Source organism: Xyrauchen texanus, chromosome 45, assembly GCF_025860055.1.
Source record: "Xyrauchen texanus isolate HMW12.3.18 chromosome 45, RBS_HiC_50CHRs, whole genome shotgun sequence".
Taxonomy (NCBI): domain Eukaryota; kingdom Metazoa; phylum Chordata; class Actinopteri; order Cypriniformes; family Catostomidae; genus Xyrauchen; species Xyrauchen texanus.
The window spans coordinates 27,162,448-27,171,564 of record NC_068320.1 but is presented as its reverse complement, the minus strand read 5'-3'; the positions used below and the strand labels follow the sequence as shown (position 1 = coordinate 27,171,564).

General features: G+C 36.3%; 1 protein-coding gene across 2 annotated transcripts in view; it reads left to right on the top strand.

Moving 5' to 3' along the window:
- The first annotated feature begins 2,475 nt into the window (after positions 1 to 2,475).
- LOC127637370 (pleiotrophin-A-like) overlaps positions 2,476 to 9,117 on the top strand; it is a 59,254-nt gene continuing 52,612 nt past the window's right edge. Inside the window, exon 1 of one of the 2 annotated variants that reach the window (XM_052118393.1) lies at positions 2,476 to 2,622. The gene's annotated coding sequence lies outside the window, so the exon portion shown is untranslated. The remainder of the gene's footprint in view (positions 2,623 to 9,117) is intronic. The other variant, XM_052118395.1, reaches the window with a different exon arrangement.

Below are 9,117 nucleotides of genomic sequence, written 5' to 3'. Positions count from 1 at the left end.
CAATGACATTTTTAGGTGGTGAACATATCTTCCTTTTTCTCACTTACTCTGGGTTTAAAAGAGTAACATTAATTCACAAAATCAGAGATGACACAGCAGTGCAATTGCAGTGAAGCGCTCGCCACCGCAATCTCATCTGTCTTTTAAAACAGCGAGAAAGAGTATTGCAGGGTTGCGTTCAGGAAATGCAATCGTAGCCAGAAATCTCTCAAACTGTTTTTTTTAGCAGGTGATGAAGTGAGCCGTATGTTTTGAGCTGACAGCATGGAGAAATGAATGGGATCTCCGGGAGCGGATGGAGATTGGGTTCTAGTGCACATGCTTGTTGAGATCTGACACACACACACACACACACACACACACACACACACACACACATGGTGAGATCTTGCATGGAGCCCCAGACCGAGGGAGATTGACAGTTCTTTTGTGTTTCGTCCATTAGCGAATAAACGCACCAACTGTTGTCACCTTCTCACCAAGCTGCTTGGCGATGGTCTTGTAGCCCATTCCAGCCTTGTGTAGATCTACAATCTTGTCCCTGACATCCTTGGACAGCACTTTGGTCTTGGCCATGGTGGAGAGTTTGGAATCTGATTGATTGATTGCTTCTGTGAACAGGTGTCTTTTATACAGGTAACAAGCTGAGATTAGGAGCACTCCCTTTAAGACACCTGGGAGCCAGAAATCTCTGATTGAGAGGGGGGGAGGGGGGGTTGAATACTTATTCCCCTCATTAAAATGCAATTCAATTTATAACATTTTTGACATGCATTTTTCTGGATTTTTTTGTTGTTATTCTGTCTCTCACTGTTCAAATTAACCTATCATTGAAATTATAGACTGATCATTTTTTGTCAGTGGGCAAATGTAAAATATCAGCAGGGGATCAAATACTTTTCCCCCTCACTGTAAGTATAGAGTGATGAATATGAACATGAAAAGGGACACACAAACACAATCATACTTAAAGGGGTTGCATCACACATTATTTTCATTTATTTATATTGTAGAAGCTCCCTTATAATGTTAGTGTAAAGTTACTGATCATTTACCAAACCTTTCATCAGTGTATGAGCATGAACATGAGAACAGAGTGTTCCAGAATGTTCCAGAGTGTTCCAGATTGTTCTAGAATGTTCCAGAGTATCCCAAAATGTTCCAGAGTATTCTAGAGTATTCCAGAATGTTCCAGAGTGTTCCAGAATGTTCCAGAGTGTTCTAGAGTATTCCAGAGTATTCCAGAGTATTCCAGAATGTTACAGAATGTTCCAGAGTATTCCAGAGTATTCCAGAGTGTTCCAGAATGTTCCAAAATGTGGCTGTCCTCTGAAGTGTTGATGACGTTAATTTGTGTGTGTTTGAGGATCAGACCGAAGTTTATATTGATGAATAGAGGGACAGTGGAAGTGTGTTGCTCAGGTAACTAGATGTCCGCCGTTTCCCTGTGCGTGGGAAGAGACAGATGCGGCCTGCTGGGATGCAAAGCAGGAATGCTTCATCTTGCAATTACAGTGTGCAGAAGACCACAGGACCTTTATTAAATTGACACAAGTGTCTAATATTTCTCTCCGTAGAGCAAACCCACACCTCTCTCAATCTCTACGTAGATCAAACTCACATCTCATCTTAATTGAATGATTTAAAAAGTTCCAATCTTACTCTGTGTATGTTTAATTTAAAAAAGGTCATATTTCATACCCAAACTCGAACGAAAGAAATAAGAAATCATGTTTTGCATAAAGAAAGATTTGTTTTGTTGTTGTTGCAATTTTTCCCCATCATTTTCAATAATAGATATTGAAACAATATTAATAAACAATATTTTTTTTTTTATTATTTATGGCAATGGAAATATTTGTTAATTTATTTATTATTTCCATATCTAATAATTTTTTGTTCATAATAACTACATTATATTTATTCACAATAAATGTATTTTATATATTCAAATCAGCAATGATTAGTGTAACAAACAGTATAATTAATTATTTCTAAATTATTATAAAGTTGTACTTTACAAATATACTATAATATAATGTAAAAATAAAATTTATTATAAATAAAATTATAAATATTAATTACAATAATATATATATATATATATATATATATATATATATATATATATATATATATATATATATATATATATAGTATATATATATAAATGCGCCACATTTCCTCAAATCTGATTGGAGGAGAGACGTTCCATGATCTCTGATGGTGTGACGTCATCAGCAATCAGACGCTTCGCTGTGTGTTTCACTCCGCTTGTGTTCGTGCTGTTCTAAAGTAAAGTGTAAGCATAGTGCATATGTGTTGAAGCTACTGTCTTTATTTTTAAAATGATATATGTTAGCCAGCAGGTGGAGGCAAAAGATCATTTTTGTGTGTAATATGAGCCAGTTGGTGACGTAAAGTGAATCCGTTAGTCATTGTTTACATAGAACAGCTCTGTGAGTTTCCACATTGGATACACACTGTTTAAAATGGCGGAGGACATCGCTGTTTCTATACTGAATGCGCACCGGCTACCCCGAAATAGAGAGGAATACCCCGCTTGGACGTCTATATTCCACTGAGAAAGCTGTAAGAATCTCTGATTGGGTGTGGCAACAGGTGATCGCACATCTCTCTCTCTCTCTCTCTCTCTCTCTCTCTCTCTCTCTCTCTCTCTCTCTCTCTCTCTCAATTCAATTCAAAGGGGCTTTATTGGCATGAATGTAAACAATACAATATTGCCAAAGCAGAACTACATCTTAATCTATACATTTAGTTTAACAAATTTAACACATATAAAAAATAAATATAAAACAGGTTCAGAACTGCTGAAGACCTCAGTGTTATAATAACTGAAGAGCACTGACACATAAATGAATATACACACACACACTGAGGGTCACTGTGGTGAACATTGGGGTGACACACGGGGGTAAAACACATAACACAGATTCACCCGCTGTCTCTCAGGCTGTGACACGTTAAAACGTATCTTGCAGCCAGTGCTGCTGTGTGTCCCTCTCCAAGTATTATGTTCATTTGTTCTTGTTCTGTCATTGTTATAAATTTGTCTATGCTGTGTGTTAATTTATCCATATAAATGTCCCTTGTATTTTTAAATTTTGGGCAGTGAAGGAGAAAGTGCACCTCTGTCTCAACCTCACCTGTCGTACAGTGAGCACACACCCTTTCTTCTCTGGGTAACCATGTTTTTCTGTGTCTGCCTCTCTCGATGGCGAGACTGTTCACTGAGCCTGTACTTGCTCAGGATCTGTCTCTCTCTCTCACTGTCTGTCTCTGTCTCTCTCTCTCTCTCTCTCACTGTCTGTCTCTCTCTCGATGGCGAGACTGTGCTCACTGAGCCTGTACTTGCTCAGGATCTGTCTCTGCTTTGTATCTCTGACAGTCAGGAGATACTCTTCCAATTCATACTTTGATTTTAGAGTCCGATAGAATTGTAATTTGCTTTGTGTTTTAGTTTCTTGATCCCAATGTTCCAGATAGGTGATTTGAGATTGTTTGATGATCTGATTTATTCTGATGTTTGGTTGTAAAGCTGTGCTGGTCTGAGGATGGTTACTGTTAGTACTGTTAACCGGGTTAGTGAGTCTCAGAACCAGCTGACTGAGGGGACTGTTTTCAGGGTTCAGTTCTTGGGTTTGTAGCGCTTTATAATGACGCGACTCTGTGGGACTTGATTTTAAATGTATCCAAAAATTTAGAGATCTTTTTTGTATGTTAATGATCAATGGGAATCGTCCTAATTCTGCCCTGCATGCATTATTGGGTGTTTTCCTTTGTAATTTCAAAATCATTTTGCAGAATTCTGTATGTAGGGCTTCTGTTGGATGTTTGTCCCATCTAGTGTAGTTCTGATCCCTGAGTGGACCCCATACCTCACTTCCATACAGCGCTATGGGCTGTACGACACTATCAAAGATCTTACACCAGATTGGAATCGGTAATTCAGTATTATAGAACTTTTTCTTAATAGCGTATAGAGCTCTTCTAGCTTTAGCTTTAAGTGCATTCACCGCCTTACTGAAACTCCCTGATGCAGTGATAATCAGCCCAAGGTAAGTGTACTGCATAGTGTGCTCTAGTGCTGGTGCTGCCTAGAGAGAACTGGTGTCTGTGTTCCTGACATCTGGGCTTTTCTGAAAGACCATAATGTTTGTCTTCTTCAGGTTTACTGCCAGGGCCCAGTTCTGGCAGTAGTTCTCCAGTAGGTCCAGATGTTGCTGTAGTCCCTGTGGGGTGGGTGACAGCAGCACCAGGTCATCTGCATAGAGCAAAAACTTGATGTCTTTGTCTTGCAGAGTGAGTCCAGGGGCTGTAGACTGTTCCAACTGCACCGCTAATTCATGAATGTAGATGTTGAAGAGTGTTGGACTCAGGCTACAGCCCTGCCGCACTCCTCTCTTCTGGGTGAAGAACTCTGTTTTTTTGTTGCCAATTCTTATTGCACATTTGTTGTCCGAATACATCGATTTAATGATGTCGTAAACTTTACCCCCTACACCACTTTGTAATAGTTTGTAATATAGTCCGTCATGCCAAATAGAATCAAAGGCTTTTTTGAAATCGACAAAGCATGCAAATATTTTCCCTTGTTTGGTCTGGTGTACGTGTTTATCGATTAGGGTGTGTAGGGTGTAAATGTGGTCAGTAGTTCTATATTTTGGAAGGAATCCAATCTGACTCTTGCTCAGGACATTGTGTTCGTTAAGGAAGTCTACAATTCTATTATTTAAAATACTGCTAAATAACTTCCCCAGATTACTGCTCACACAAATGCCTCTGACATTATTCGAGTCCAGTTTGTCCCCACTCTTTTGAATTGGGGTAATAAGTCCTTGGCTCCAGATGTCAGGGAAACAGCCCGAACGAAGTACAAGGTTGAATAATTTGAGCACGGCCGTCTGCAGGTCAGGTGTGCTGTGTTTCAGCATTTCACCGAAGATGTTGTCAGCACCACAAGATTTTTTGCATTTTTGGTTTTTCAGTTTTTGGATTAATTCATCATGTGTGATTGGAAAGTCCAGTGGATTCTGGTTATTTTTTATTGTGTTTTCATATATCTGTAGTCTTTGTTTGACCTGATTATAATTCTCATTTAGTTGTTTTGGTGGGATTTCTTTATATAAGTTTTCAAAATGTTTTTTCCAGATTTCTCCATTTTGGATTGGCAAATCTTGTTGTTTTGTTGTGCTCAAATTATTCCACAAATCCCAGAACTGATTTTGATTTATTGATTGTTCAATTTCATGTAAGCTTTTGGTGAGATGGTGATGCTTTTTTACTCGAATCGTTTGTTTGTATTGTTGTAATTTGGAACAGTAGTCAATTCTTATGTCTGTATTGTTTGGTTCATTATGTTTCTGATTTGAGACTATAGAGTCTCTCTCTCTCACACGCGCACACACACACACACATCCAGCTGTGTATCCACTAACTTGTTAGAAACAGCACAAGCCGTGATACTATTTCTGAAGTGAATATTTTTTAATTACTAACGGATGTTTGGATGCATCATTTGTTTTGAACCAGTAACGGCTGATTCTGATCGGTCACGTGAGTAGTTCAATGCATAAATGCGTTTTTATGACCGTACTCAGTTTTCCCTAATTTTTAAAAATGTACTTGTTTATTAAACTGTTGTATATAAGCAATATCACACTCGCAATCGTGCTATATGTCCCTATATCAGCATTGCTGTGATTACCTAGGACACTCGTCACAGCAGTGCTGATGTAGGCCCATATCGCCCATACTCCTGTGATATTACTTAAATATATATATATTAGGGCTGTCAATTTAACGCGTTAATTCAGTGTGATTAATTTGACAAAAAATAACAAAATTAATGCAATTAATCGCACCATAATTAGGAAGATTCCTGAGAAATGCTTGCAGTACCACCTGTTTACTCCAGGGGGCAGTAAGTGAAACTTCAGCTGTATGAGCAACACACAATTTATATACAGTGAAGAAACACTTCAGCAGAACAACACAAACGTGAGTTATGTTCTTGCGTTCAAAACACTTGATGGAGCTCAAATGTGAACTAAGAGATCTCAAGATGTGTTTAAAGATTGAGTATTAAACTATATTTAACTCGACACAGTGAACTAAACATTTTATGTTTATGATGAAACGCACCCGAGACGCTACACAAGCATGTCTGACGCAGGTGTAAATTGACGCTCCTTAAACAAGCCCTCATAATAAATCTCCAACTGATTGACAAATTCACTTGTGTAATGGATTACTGTGAACTGTTGATCAATAATATGGTAGTAAACAATACATTGTATTTTAAAGCTGCTTTTTATATTGTTTTATTAATGATGAACTCTTCTGACACAAGAATGTAAAGCATTTTAACTATCTGAATATTTGTTATTTATATATATATATATATATATATATATATATATATATATATATATATATATAAATATTTAAAGATAACTATTAATTATATATTCATATAACTATGTATAATCATTATTTATTGAATTATTGTTATATGAGGGGCTTTCTCAGCAAATATTTGTATATGCGATTAATTAATCGGGACACCATGTAATTTATTTGATAAAACTTGATTAATTTTAATTAATTTTATTCGATTGACAGTATATAATAATATATAATAATAATAATATATTATTCTAATATATATATATTTATAGTTAGACAATAAATTATTATGATTTTTTTTTAAATAATCTTATTTAATATTTTTATAGTTTATAAAATACAATTTTCCATTACAATAATTGGGAGAAAATTTGGACTTAATTGTCATAAAATAAAATAAAATAGTAATATTATTTTTATATATATATATATATATATATATATATATATATACATTTTATATTCAAATAAAATAATTCATTTTCATAATAATAATGTAGAGAACATTTGCTTAATTGTAATAAAATAAAATATATATATATATATATATATATATATATATATATATATATATATATATATATATATATATATTTGTATTTTATTTGACTTGAAATGTGACCCAGAGTATTTCTTGACAGTTTTTGTGAGTTTTTGACTCGTGAGATTCTCCTCATCTATCACTACCTCATATATGTCCTGTATTATTATATATTTTTCATCCAGAGCTCAGATGTGCCGGGACGAGAAACATCAAACAACATGACGCAGATTATTTTGAGTGCTGATATGTCCCGTCTAACAAACAGCAAGTGATTATAGAACGATGTGTGTTTATAATCCACTTTCCCACAGGATGTAACAAGGTTTAATTATTCAAGAGATTACAAACCGAGACAGAAGTGAGTTAAGATCCTCCTCAGGCCCTCGTGAGTAATGAGTCTTTATTCATCTTAATATGTTTGACAGGAAGCAAAACCATCCCTGCATTTTTCCCTGGAAAATCCTTGTCCAGTAAGCACTCATTGATTGAACGTCTCTTGGGTCGATACTGAGGATAACACTGATGTATGTGAGGTCAGCAGATAGAACAGGAAGTGGGCGGGATAATCGTTTGTCCGGTGTCTTTGATTGGTCGGTGGACAGTGAAGGTCGTGTTTGATTGTATTTGTGGCAGGGCTTTTCCTAATCACTTCCTGTTAAGGATAATGACTCTATTGATTGATCAGATCAAGTTAAACATCAGTCAAACATCTTCTAATGGATTGTTTATTTCGCTTTTCCTGACACAGATTGAAGGTTAAGAATTGTTTGCATGCCCTAAAAATAATCCCATCCTGAATCTGATCAGAACGTTCTTTTGCAATAATAAAACTCACATTTTATGACTTCCAGAAATGAAAATGGGAAACTTTGTTGCTCTTCCTGCGGCTGTATTAAAGTACATTCACCTTCTCTTCATTAATGAGCTCATTTGGGAGGAAAGTTCATTTTATTGAGGTCAAAGGTCAGTCCCTGAGTTCCCATGGAAATTAATGCACAATCTGTGTTGGTCTATGTATTTAAATTTCTAAGCAGTAAAATATTCTGATTTATAATCATGCGGTTCATAACGAGCTCTGAAATGTGTGATCAAAGTTTAAAGTTGTGTTTAAAGAGATTTCAGTTTTTATTGTCTGTAATCCCAGCAGATTATGTGGGATTATGTGGGCAGCATTGGGTTAAATTAGAGACCACCCCAGTCTGCTGTGTAATCCAGCTCAACATTTTATATTGAGATCAGGGGAATATTAGGGCTCGTCCAGATCTCCTCTGGTAATTGGAATAGTACCATATACTCCTATTTCTGCAGAATGAATTGTACAGTATGTATATATTTGTTAAATATTGTATGAATATGTATATTCATATAGATTCAAAAGAACCGACTCAAAAGAGTCATTTGTTCAGGAATCGGACTACACTGGCTGCGTGTTTCATGTTGTAGATTCAAAAGAATCGACTCCTAAGAGTCATTCGTTTTATCAACACTTCACCTTAAATATGTGACAAACATACAAGCTTCATATTTCATTGAGACCCCCTCGAACACTTGTTCCATAGATTTCTATTGTATATGAATTATTGTAAACACTTTTTATTTGTTTTACAATGTCAAAATCATCATCTTATAATTGGCATCATATCACAGATGTGATACAAAGAGCTTAACTTGTTTTGAACCTGGAACGTTCCTCTAAGGTGTGTGTGTGTGTGTGTGTGTGTGTGTGTGTGTGTGTGTGTGTGTGTGTGTGTGTGTGTGTGTGTGTGTGTGTGTGGACCCCTCTCTCTCTCTTAATGTCGCAGTTTGACTTGGTTTTTCTGGATCAGTGGAAAACAGCAGATTTGTGAGGAAACGCAGTGAAATATGCAAAGCAAGAGCCGACTCATGGTTTTAATATCTGAACCGCTTCGAGGGGTTTTTCAAACACACACACACACACACACACACACACACACACACACACACAGAGCTCCTCTCCGAAGTTCCAATTATTCAAAATCTGGCATCATCCCGACACGCTTGACAGCCTGCACATTTTTTTGGCTTTCAGTTTGGAGGAGGATTTAATTTTTTTTTGGCAGGATTTCATTGTGAAAGTCCCCCCCCCCCCTTCTTTTCTTTAACTAAGTAACTTTTAACAACAA